This window comes from Mus caroli, unplaced genomic scaffold, assembly GCF_978045245.1.
Source record: "Mus caroli unplaced genomic scaffold, Mus_caroli_1 scaffold_6, whole genome shotgun sequence".
NCBI lineage: Eukaryota > Metazoa > Chordata > Mammalia > Rodentia > Muridae > Mus > Mus caroli.
In genome coordinates this window covers 143,662,445-143,671,886 of record NW_028227261.1, presented here as the reverse complement: position 1 = coordinate 143,671,886, position 9,442 = coordinate 143,662,445, and positions in this window count along the sequence as shown.

Here is a 9,442-nt window from a genome sequence, read left to right as displayed (position 1 = left end):
GCCATAATCACAGAGGCTCGCTGCCCTTCAGACATAGGGTCAAAAGGGGTGTACCTTCTGTAAGTCTCCATGAGTCACTCCAGAAAGACTGAGGGGAGCTCAGTCGTCCCCTGCATAACCTCTCTTATCTCTTTAATTTGTGGGCCTTTGTATGGCACCTCTGAGACCCGCCACTAGAGCCCGCCAGTAATTAGACAGCCATTCCCTACCTTGTGCCGTGTTATAATCCCATTGAGGGTGGGTCAAGAGGAATCCTTCATCTATCTAGGCCGGGGTCTGGACAGGGTGTCCGGCATCATCTTGGATATTCTTCTGAGCTTCGAGAGAATTCTCTCTCTCTCCTCAGTGATGAACAAGGTCTGTAAAAGCTGTTGACAGTCATCCCAAGTAGGCTGATGAGATTACATCAGGGATTCTATCAAGCCTGTAAGCCCTGCAGGGTTTTCTGAAAAGGGAGGGTGATTAATCTTCCAGTTATAAAGATCAGAGGAAGAAAAGGGCCAATACTATAAAAGTTGTAAGTCATTCTGATCGGCTGGGGGTGGCCCAACAGCCCTAAGGGGAAGCGCTACAGTGGAGTCAGCCGGTCCTTCAGGGGTGGCTCCCGTCAGCTCCTCGTCCCTGTTGAGGGACCTCCTCTTCCTCTGGTCCCAGGGACCAGGGCCGGAAGAGGGGCTGGAGGAGCAGAGGGTTGGGGTACAGGTTGGGGAGCTCGAGGATAAGGTGGGGGCAGGGAAATAGGCCACTCAGGGGGTTCTTCTATTTCAGGGTAGATCTTAGAGGTGGGTGCTGGTGGAGTGCTGTGCTCGCCATCTTCTTTAGGCTGCAGCTTCAGCTTCTCGTTCGCAGCACTCTCTTGGACAGCCAGGATCCTGAAGCCGGGACAATGGGGTGGGAGGAATGGTCGGACCCACTGGGGTGAGGATCGTGCCAAATCCTTTCACACCGTGATGTACGGCTGTTGGTCTGGTTGTGATCCCAGTTCTTCCTGAAAAACAACGGCCCTCACGGCCCTGATGGTGGGTAAATCAAAAGTTCCTTCCGGCAGCCACCCTACCCCAAAGGCAGGCCATTCCGAGGTACAGAAAGTCTACCAGGTTTTCTTCTTAACTATTACTGATAAATTCTGTCCTCTCACCCTAACGTCCATCCAATGGTCCTCAGTCAAAGACAAAGGGGTCGACATGGTCTGTCCCATGACAAAAATCAGAAAAAACAAGAACAAAAGACACTAGCACATCCAAACACACTCGCCCTCGTCTGGACTTAAACAACCAGCCAAACGCGACCTCTGACAGGGTGGGATTCCACTTCCACTCCCTTCCCGGTAGAAGGAGTACTCTGTCTTCTTCGTTCTGAAAGATAACAGCCAGGCTCTCCTGACTTCCTTCCAACCTTGGAACATTTTCCATGATTGCAGCTTGCGGCCCTAGGACATCTCCTTCCGTAGCCACTGGGTCCTCACGGCCTGTATTAGTTAGGGTTTTACTGCTGTGAACAGACACTATGACCAAGGCAAGTCTTATAAAAAAACAACATTTAATTGGGGCTGGCTTACAGGTTCAGAGGTTCAGTCCATTATCATCAAGGTGGGAGCATGGCAGTATCCAGGCAGGCATGGCGCAGGAGGAGCTGAGAGTTCTATGTCTTCATCCAAAGGCTGCTAGTGGAAGACTGACTTCCAGGCAACTAGGGTGAGGATCTTATACCCACACCCACAGTGACACACCCATTCCAACCAGGTCACACCTATTCCAACAAGGCCACACCTTCAGAAGGTGCCACTCCCTGGTCCAAGGATATACAAGCCATCACATTCCACTCCCTGGTCCCCATAGACTTGTTCAAAAACATGAGTCTATGGGGACCATACTTAAACATAGCATAATGCAAAATGCATTTAGTGCAACTTTCAAAGTCCTCATAGTCTATAGCAGTTGCAACAATGTTAAAAGTCCAAAGTTCAAGGTCTCTTCTGAGATTCATTCAACTTAATTAACTGTAATCCCCAAAGCAAGGCAGGAAACCAGCTGGGCAAACTCCAAACTCTGCATCTCCATGGCTGATGTCAAAGTGGTCTTCAGATCTCCACTCCTTTTTCATCTTTTTTGACTGCAACAAACTGCTTCCTCCTGGGCTGGTTCCACTCCCTGTTAGCAGCTTTCCTCAGCATGTGTCCCATGGCTCTGGCATCTTTAACATCTTTGAGTCTCCAAGGCAAGTTCAGTGTTACAGCTTCTTCTTTCAGTGTCTGGGATTCCACTTGATCTTTTGGACTCCTCCTAAGGGCTGGCATCACTTCTCCATCTCTGTCCTCTGTAGCACTCTATGCTCAGGTTGATCCACTCCATTACGGCTGCTGTTCTTGGTGATCATCCCATGGTACTGACATCTCCAATACACTGGGGTGTTCCACTCCAACTAGGCTTCACCAATAGCCTCTCATAGGCTCTCTTCAGGGTGCCAAGCCTCAAATCCTTTGCATGACCCCTTCAATCCTGGGCCATCAACTACAGCTGAGGCTTCACCTTCTCCAGTGGGCTTCCCTGGCCTCTCACAGTGCTAAGCCTCAGCTTCTCTCCATGATCCCTTCATTCCTTCACAAGCAGTACCACCTGAGTGACTCTTACACATTATCAAGTCCAGCCGCAGCATGAGCTACAACCTTATCTATCTCTGGAACACAGCTTCTTTGTGCTCCCAGAAAACAATTTCCAGAAGATTTCACCTCAACGATGCTGGTCTCTTCTTAATCACCACTAATTCCTTAGCTCCAGCTAACCAGCATCAATTTTCCCAGTAGTTCCTTCCATTCTTAACTCTAGAGCCAGAGGCACAATGGCTGAAGCTGCCGAGTTCTGCTGCTTACAGGAACTAGAATATGATCCCCTTGTATTATTACATTATCACTAGCTTTATGTTTTCTAAATCCTTCATTGCCTAAGCTTGGCTATCCTGGTTCTTGCTCTGTAGATTGACCCTGAATGTAGAGATCAGCATGCTTGTCTCATGGGATTAAAGGTGTGTACCACCATGCCTGGATCTAATTTAGCTGGGTAGGATCTTGCCCCAAGGTCCCACTCCCTTAATCTTTATCTCCTAGAACACAAGATTTTGCTCCATTTCACTTCCTGGTACTCCTTTAATACTCAAACCATATATTTTATATTTTTCCTTTCTAAGCTTGCTATGCTTGTTCAAACTTCTCTTCATAAGACTTAACCAGAGAACAAAGTCTCTGCTGGGCTTTTTTGAAACTTCTTTTGTCAATGCAATTAATCCAAGTCTCTTCACCTTAGCCTCAGGCAAACTTTTCAGACAAGGGCAAAAAGTAGCCACATTCTTCACCAAAATACCACAAAACCAGTCTTTATGCCACATTCTGAAATTCTTCTCCTTTGAAATCTCTTGGGCCAGGTCAACACAGTTCAAATTACTCCCAGCAACAAAATCTTCCATATTCCTACTAGGATGACCCATTAAGCCCCATTTAAAGCATTCCACTGCTTTCCAAATCCAAAATCCCAAAATCCACATTCTTTCAAATAAAAGCATGGTCAGGCCTATCACAGCAATACCCCACTCCCAGTACCAACTTCTGTATTAGTTAGGGTTTTACTGCTGTGAACAGACACTATGACCAAGGCAAGTCTTATAAAAAAACAACATTTAATTGGGGCTGGCTTACAGGTTCAGAGGTTCAGTCCATTATCATCAAGGTGGGAGCATGGCAGTATCCAGGCAGGCATGGCGCAGGAGGAGCTGAGAGTTCTATGTCTTCATCCAAAGGCTGCTAGTGGAAGACTGACTTCCAGGCAACTAGGGTGAGGATCTTATACCCACACCCACAGTGACACACCCATTCCAACCAGGTCACACCTATTCCAACAAGGCCACACCTTCAGAAGGTGCCACTCCCTGGTCCAAGGATATACAAGCCATCACACGGCCCAAAGTGGCAGCTGCCAGAAAACCAAAACCAGACACAAACCCAGCGGCACTGCACTCAGACAACATGTAAGACTCACACAGACGTACCTCCAAGGAGGTCTTTGGGGTTCCTGGGTGTCACGCAAATCCCGGACGAGCCCCCACATGAAAGACCCCCCTGTGGGGAGACCTCCCACTCAAGTCTTGGGATGGCAGGCACCCAAAGAAACACGAAAGACCAGACCATCTTGATGCAAACACACGAGGTAGTTTAATGATGGAGCTCCAGGCCGACATGTGTCTCACGCAAGAGACAGAGGAATTGACCCTGAGGCTCAAAATTTAGGGGTTTATATAGAAAAAAAGTCGGGGGAAAGGGGAAATTGGCGCGGTTACACACAATTGGACAGTTTAAACATCAGCAAGCAGTACGTGTGGGTTGAGACAACAGCAACTCTAAAGGGAGGGTGCTTATCTTTATGGGCCGAGCATCTGGTTAAACTCAAACTATATATCAGAAGGAGACCAGACCAGGTGGCCCATTACTCAACTGGGCTTGTCCAGAGATGGTCCTTGCATGCCTCTCTTATCTTTATGGCCAGTCAGTTCCTGGAATGACTTAACAGCCTTTGTGCCAGCCTGTCTGGTCATGTCTGGGCCTGTTCTGCTATGCTCTCTGCCTTAGGTCTGTAAACCTTCTGACTAGTCATCATGAGCCGTATGAATCATGGGCCTTGAATTTAATTTTCTTTCAAAATCAAAATATTTTATTCAGTGATCTCACATTCTAAATCCAGTCCCCTCAGTAGTTTACACAGGCGAAAATGATTAGCAGTCAAAGAGATGACCATCCTTTTTCTGAGATAAACCAATCCTTTGAAATCACAACATAGGCTGACCTGGTATGGTAGCATAGAGCTCCAGGCCCTACCCTGCACCAGCTTGCCTGGAAACACCAAGGGACTCAGGATAAAGCCACAAAGAACCAAGTACAAATCTCAGAAGTCTCAAAGAGCAATCAAATGGTCATATGGCATCATTATTTGAGGGATCTTTTTCTCTGAGGAGTCTAGACTGTGTCACTCAAGAAGAGAGCCACTAGTTATGCTGAATACTTTGTTAAACTGAGAAAATTGCTAACTGGAGAGGCAGAAGGGTCGGGGACTCAAGGTCATCCTTGACACAGCAAATTCGAGGCCAGCATAGACTATGTGGGACCCTGTCTGAAAAGAAAGAAAAGTTTCTGAGCATTAAGGAGTCAATCAATATTTCATTCAAAAGAAAAATAAAAACCCCCAAAATATTTCATTCAACAAGCCTGAAAGACTTGAAATTAGGAAATAACTTTCAAAAGAAAGGTTTTTGCTTTTTGTTGTTTTAGGGAAAGGGATAGTTGGGCAGGGTCTCAGAGTCCCAGCCTAGCCTCAAACTTGAGGCCTTCTTCCTTCCCCTGATTATCAAGTGCTAGAATTTATAGGTGTGCTCATCTAGCTCAAAAGAAAGCCCTATGGATCTAAAAATATTGGACAAATGTGTTAGAGAATGTCAGTTTACAGCCCTAGAGTTGTACACAAGTGCCTAAGGGACCACTGGCCTAAAGAATCTTCCATAAAATTCATGCACTTAAGAAACAAATAGGGGTGGGGATATAACTCATTTGGTGGAAGTCTTGCCTAGCATGTACGAAGCCCAGACACATTGGATGAAATTGGGTATGGTGGTATCTGCAGGTAATCCCAGCACTTGGGGTGGTATAGGTTAGTATGATCAGAAGTTTGGATTCTGATTCTTAGAACAATGTGAATTGCTCTTGTACACCTAGTCATAGAACTAGATTGGTAAAACAGTAATTCTTATGATACAGCATTTATTGAAGGACTTGACAAAGCAAAGACTTTTTAATGCTCTAACTAAACTATTTGACCCATGGACCAGAGGTACAACTTAGTCAGTGCTCTGTCCTACTAGGCAGGAGGTCCTGAGTTTGGTCCAAAGTACTGTCAAAACAATGTAACTAAGACCAACCCATTTCTTGTAGATTTAATGTTTCTCTTATTTTTTTTTTATTTTTGTTGTTGGGGTCTCAGTGTCTCTCTGTCTCTGTGTGTGTGTATAAAAGTGCTTGCCATGAAAGCCAGACACCTGAATTCAATCTCTGAATCCCAAAGTAAACAAGTGAGCAGACTCCTAAATTGTCCTCTGATGGCCACATATGTGCTGTGACACAGATGCTCCCATAATTTCCTCAGGTACATACTACTAAAAATAAAAATTCAAATTCATGGTCAGGCAGTGGTGGCACAGGCCTTTAATTCTAACACTTGGGAGGCAGAGGCAAGCAAATCTCTGAGTTTGAGGCCAGCCTGGTCTACAGAGGGGTTCCAGAACAGCCAAGGCTACACAGAGAACCCTGTCTCAATAACAACCACAACAAAACTCAGTACATAGTTCTTCATTTGCAATACCAAAGTGTGAAAAGCTCTTAAAACTAAGATCTTCCATTAAGTTTGGCAACAAACTTATTTCCCCTCCCCCCAATCTGTCTTAACTGACCTAAAACTCAGCTGTCACAACATTCTCTATAATGGCTCTCCCAAGTCTGAAAGTCTTTGCTATTTTGTTTTTCTGTAACTATTACAGTATTAAACAATGAATCAAAGATAGAGAGGTGCAAGGACTGAAGTGAGGGCTCATCCACCCAGAGAGCTGGCCAGTATTCCAGAGGACCCAGGTTCGGGTCATCTATCTCAGCACCCACACACCTAACTCAATACCCACACAGTAGCTCCACCTGAAACTCCAATTCCAAAGGATCTGATGCCCTCTTCTGGCCTCAGAAGGCACTACATACATGTAGTGCACAGTGCAGGCAAAACACCACTTATTAAAAAAACAAAGAAAACAACAAAAAAGGAGGGGCTTGAGAAATGGCTTTGTTTTAAAGCACTTGCTATGCAAGCTCGAGAAACTTGAGCTCAGATCTCCAGCACCTATCAAGGTGTACAAAGGAGGTGCTGTACACCTGTGATCCTAATGTTGGATGGTGGAGATAGGGGGATTACCTGGCCAACCAATTTAGTCAAATTGGCAAGCTCTAGTGTAGTGACTATTCCTGGTTATCAACTTGACTATATCTGGAATGAACTACAATCCAGAATTGGAAGGCTCACCTGTGATCCTAATCTAGAGGCTGGAAGATACAAGTTTCTGACCTAGATCTTGGCATGGAGATCTTGGGGCATAGTGGCTATGAAGCCCAGATTAAGACAGGGAGATCTCTGAGTTCAAGATCATCTGGACCTTGGCACACACCTTAAATCTGGGCCATACCTTCTTCTGGAGACCTACATAAGGACATTGGAAGAAGGAAGATTTACTCTCTTCTTCCCCTGCTTGCCTTGTGGGACCGAAAAACTGCTAGATCCTTGGACTTCCATTCACAGTTGCTGCTGACCATTGTTGGGGAGTTGGATTACAGATTATAAATCATCAACAAATTCCCTTACTATATAGAGATTACCCATAAATTCTGTGACTCTAGAGAACCCTGACTAATACATCTAGGTTCAGTCAAAGATTATTTCAAAACCTAAAGTGGAAAGCAATTGAGGAAGACATCTGATTTCTACCTCTGGCTTCTGCACACACACATCCCTTGTCTGTCTGTCTCTCACACACACACACAATTTTTTTTTTAATTAAATGTTATATTTGGCTGTGGGTACATTACTTCAGGCCCCCTGCTGGGATGTCAAGAAACATGGCATGCCATACACTCATTTATGCTCTTTCAGAACATATGAAAAGCTCTTAATTTCAAAAGTTATCCAGCTTCCATATTTCTGGTTTACAGATTATAAACCTTTCCTCAGAGAGAAGCCAGGTCTGGTGGCACAAGCCTGAAATTCCACCTACTTTAGAGGGTAAGGCAGGGTTCCAAATTCAAGATCTGCGTGGGTTATGGAGTGAGTTTTAGGCTAGCCTAGGCAACTTAGTGAGACCTTGTGTCAAAATAAGATATAAAAAGGGACTAGGCTAGAAGCTCCAAGAGGTTAAGATACCAGCCTCTTACCTTTGCTACTATTCTAGTTATTTCTTGGCTTTTCAGAAAACAGATTACTTCATACATCATTTTTGTCTCGTATATTCTTTTGTGGTTGTTGTCTTTAGTTGTTGAGATAGCGTTTCTCTGTGTAGCCTGGCTGTCCTGGAACTCACTCTGTAGACCAGGCTGGTCTTAAACTCAATCATGCACCAGCATGCCCAGCTGTCTCATACATTCTTAACAACATATTTGTATCTAACAGCCTACTCGTTAGAATATATTTTTCAATCAACTATCAGTTTTTTTTTGTTGTTGTTGTTTTTAAAATCTGGGCCTGGTAATGCAGGTGTGTAGTACCCCAGCCATGTTACAAGCTGAGGAAGGAGAGTTGCAAACTCAAGGCCAGTCTAAGCAACCTCTTCTCAATCTCAAAAAGCAAAAACTGAAAGAGTAGCCTGGATTCCAGCTAATCGCTTCAGCTTTTATGCAAGAGGCTCTAGGCTCAGTCCTTAAATAGGTAACTATTATCTTATTTAGAGAACAGAACTATAGTGTACAAAAATAAGGAATCTGAAAGGTCTACAAAGAGAAGGCACAGCAAACACCCAGAGACAAGAAGTATGTCAGCAGAAACAGGATTTTATTATCTTGCCTAGATTAGCCTTGGAGCCTGGACTCAAACAACCCAGCCTCAGCTTGTCAGTAACCAAAACAACAGATAAAACCCCTGGCTTTTGGGAACCGTTGTAGCTTATTTTTTTTCTTCCTGAAAACGAATATGGAAATAATCAAAATAACTACTTCAACAAATGCTGTAGAGGTTAAGTTTACTGGCCACAAATTTTAGGACATGTACAGTAGACTCTTCTGAAAATGCCAAATTTCCTAAGTGCATACAGACATTTTATACTTTTTTTGAGACAGGGTCTCTCTACATAGCTCTGGCTGTCTAGAACCAACTATGTTCCACCTATTCTGCTTCCTAAGTGCTGGCATTAAAAGTGTGAGTCACCACACCTGTCAGAATTTTATATCTTAAAGCAGGTAAATGTAAAGCTGGAATGACTGGGGGGAGGGGTCACTAAAGGCAAACTTAAAAAGATGAACAATTGGGATTAGAAAGATGGCTCAAAGGTTAAGAGCACGGGCTATTCTTCCAGAGGTCCTGAGTTCAATTCCCAGCAACCACATGGTGGCTTACAACTATCTGTAATGGAATTTGATGCCCTCTTCTAATGTGTCTGAAGATAGTGAGTGTACTCATATACATAAAATAAATAAGTCACTAATATATATGTTATATGAACACGTAAATATGTAACATGATGCTTTTAAGGAAATATCTAACGTGGATCTTGCTATGTAGACCAGACTAACCTCACATTTACAGAGATCCATCGCCTCTGCCTTCTGACTACTAGGATTAAAGGCCTGTGTACAGAACCACAAATGGCTAAATTTGTTTCT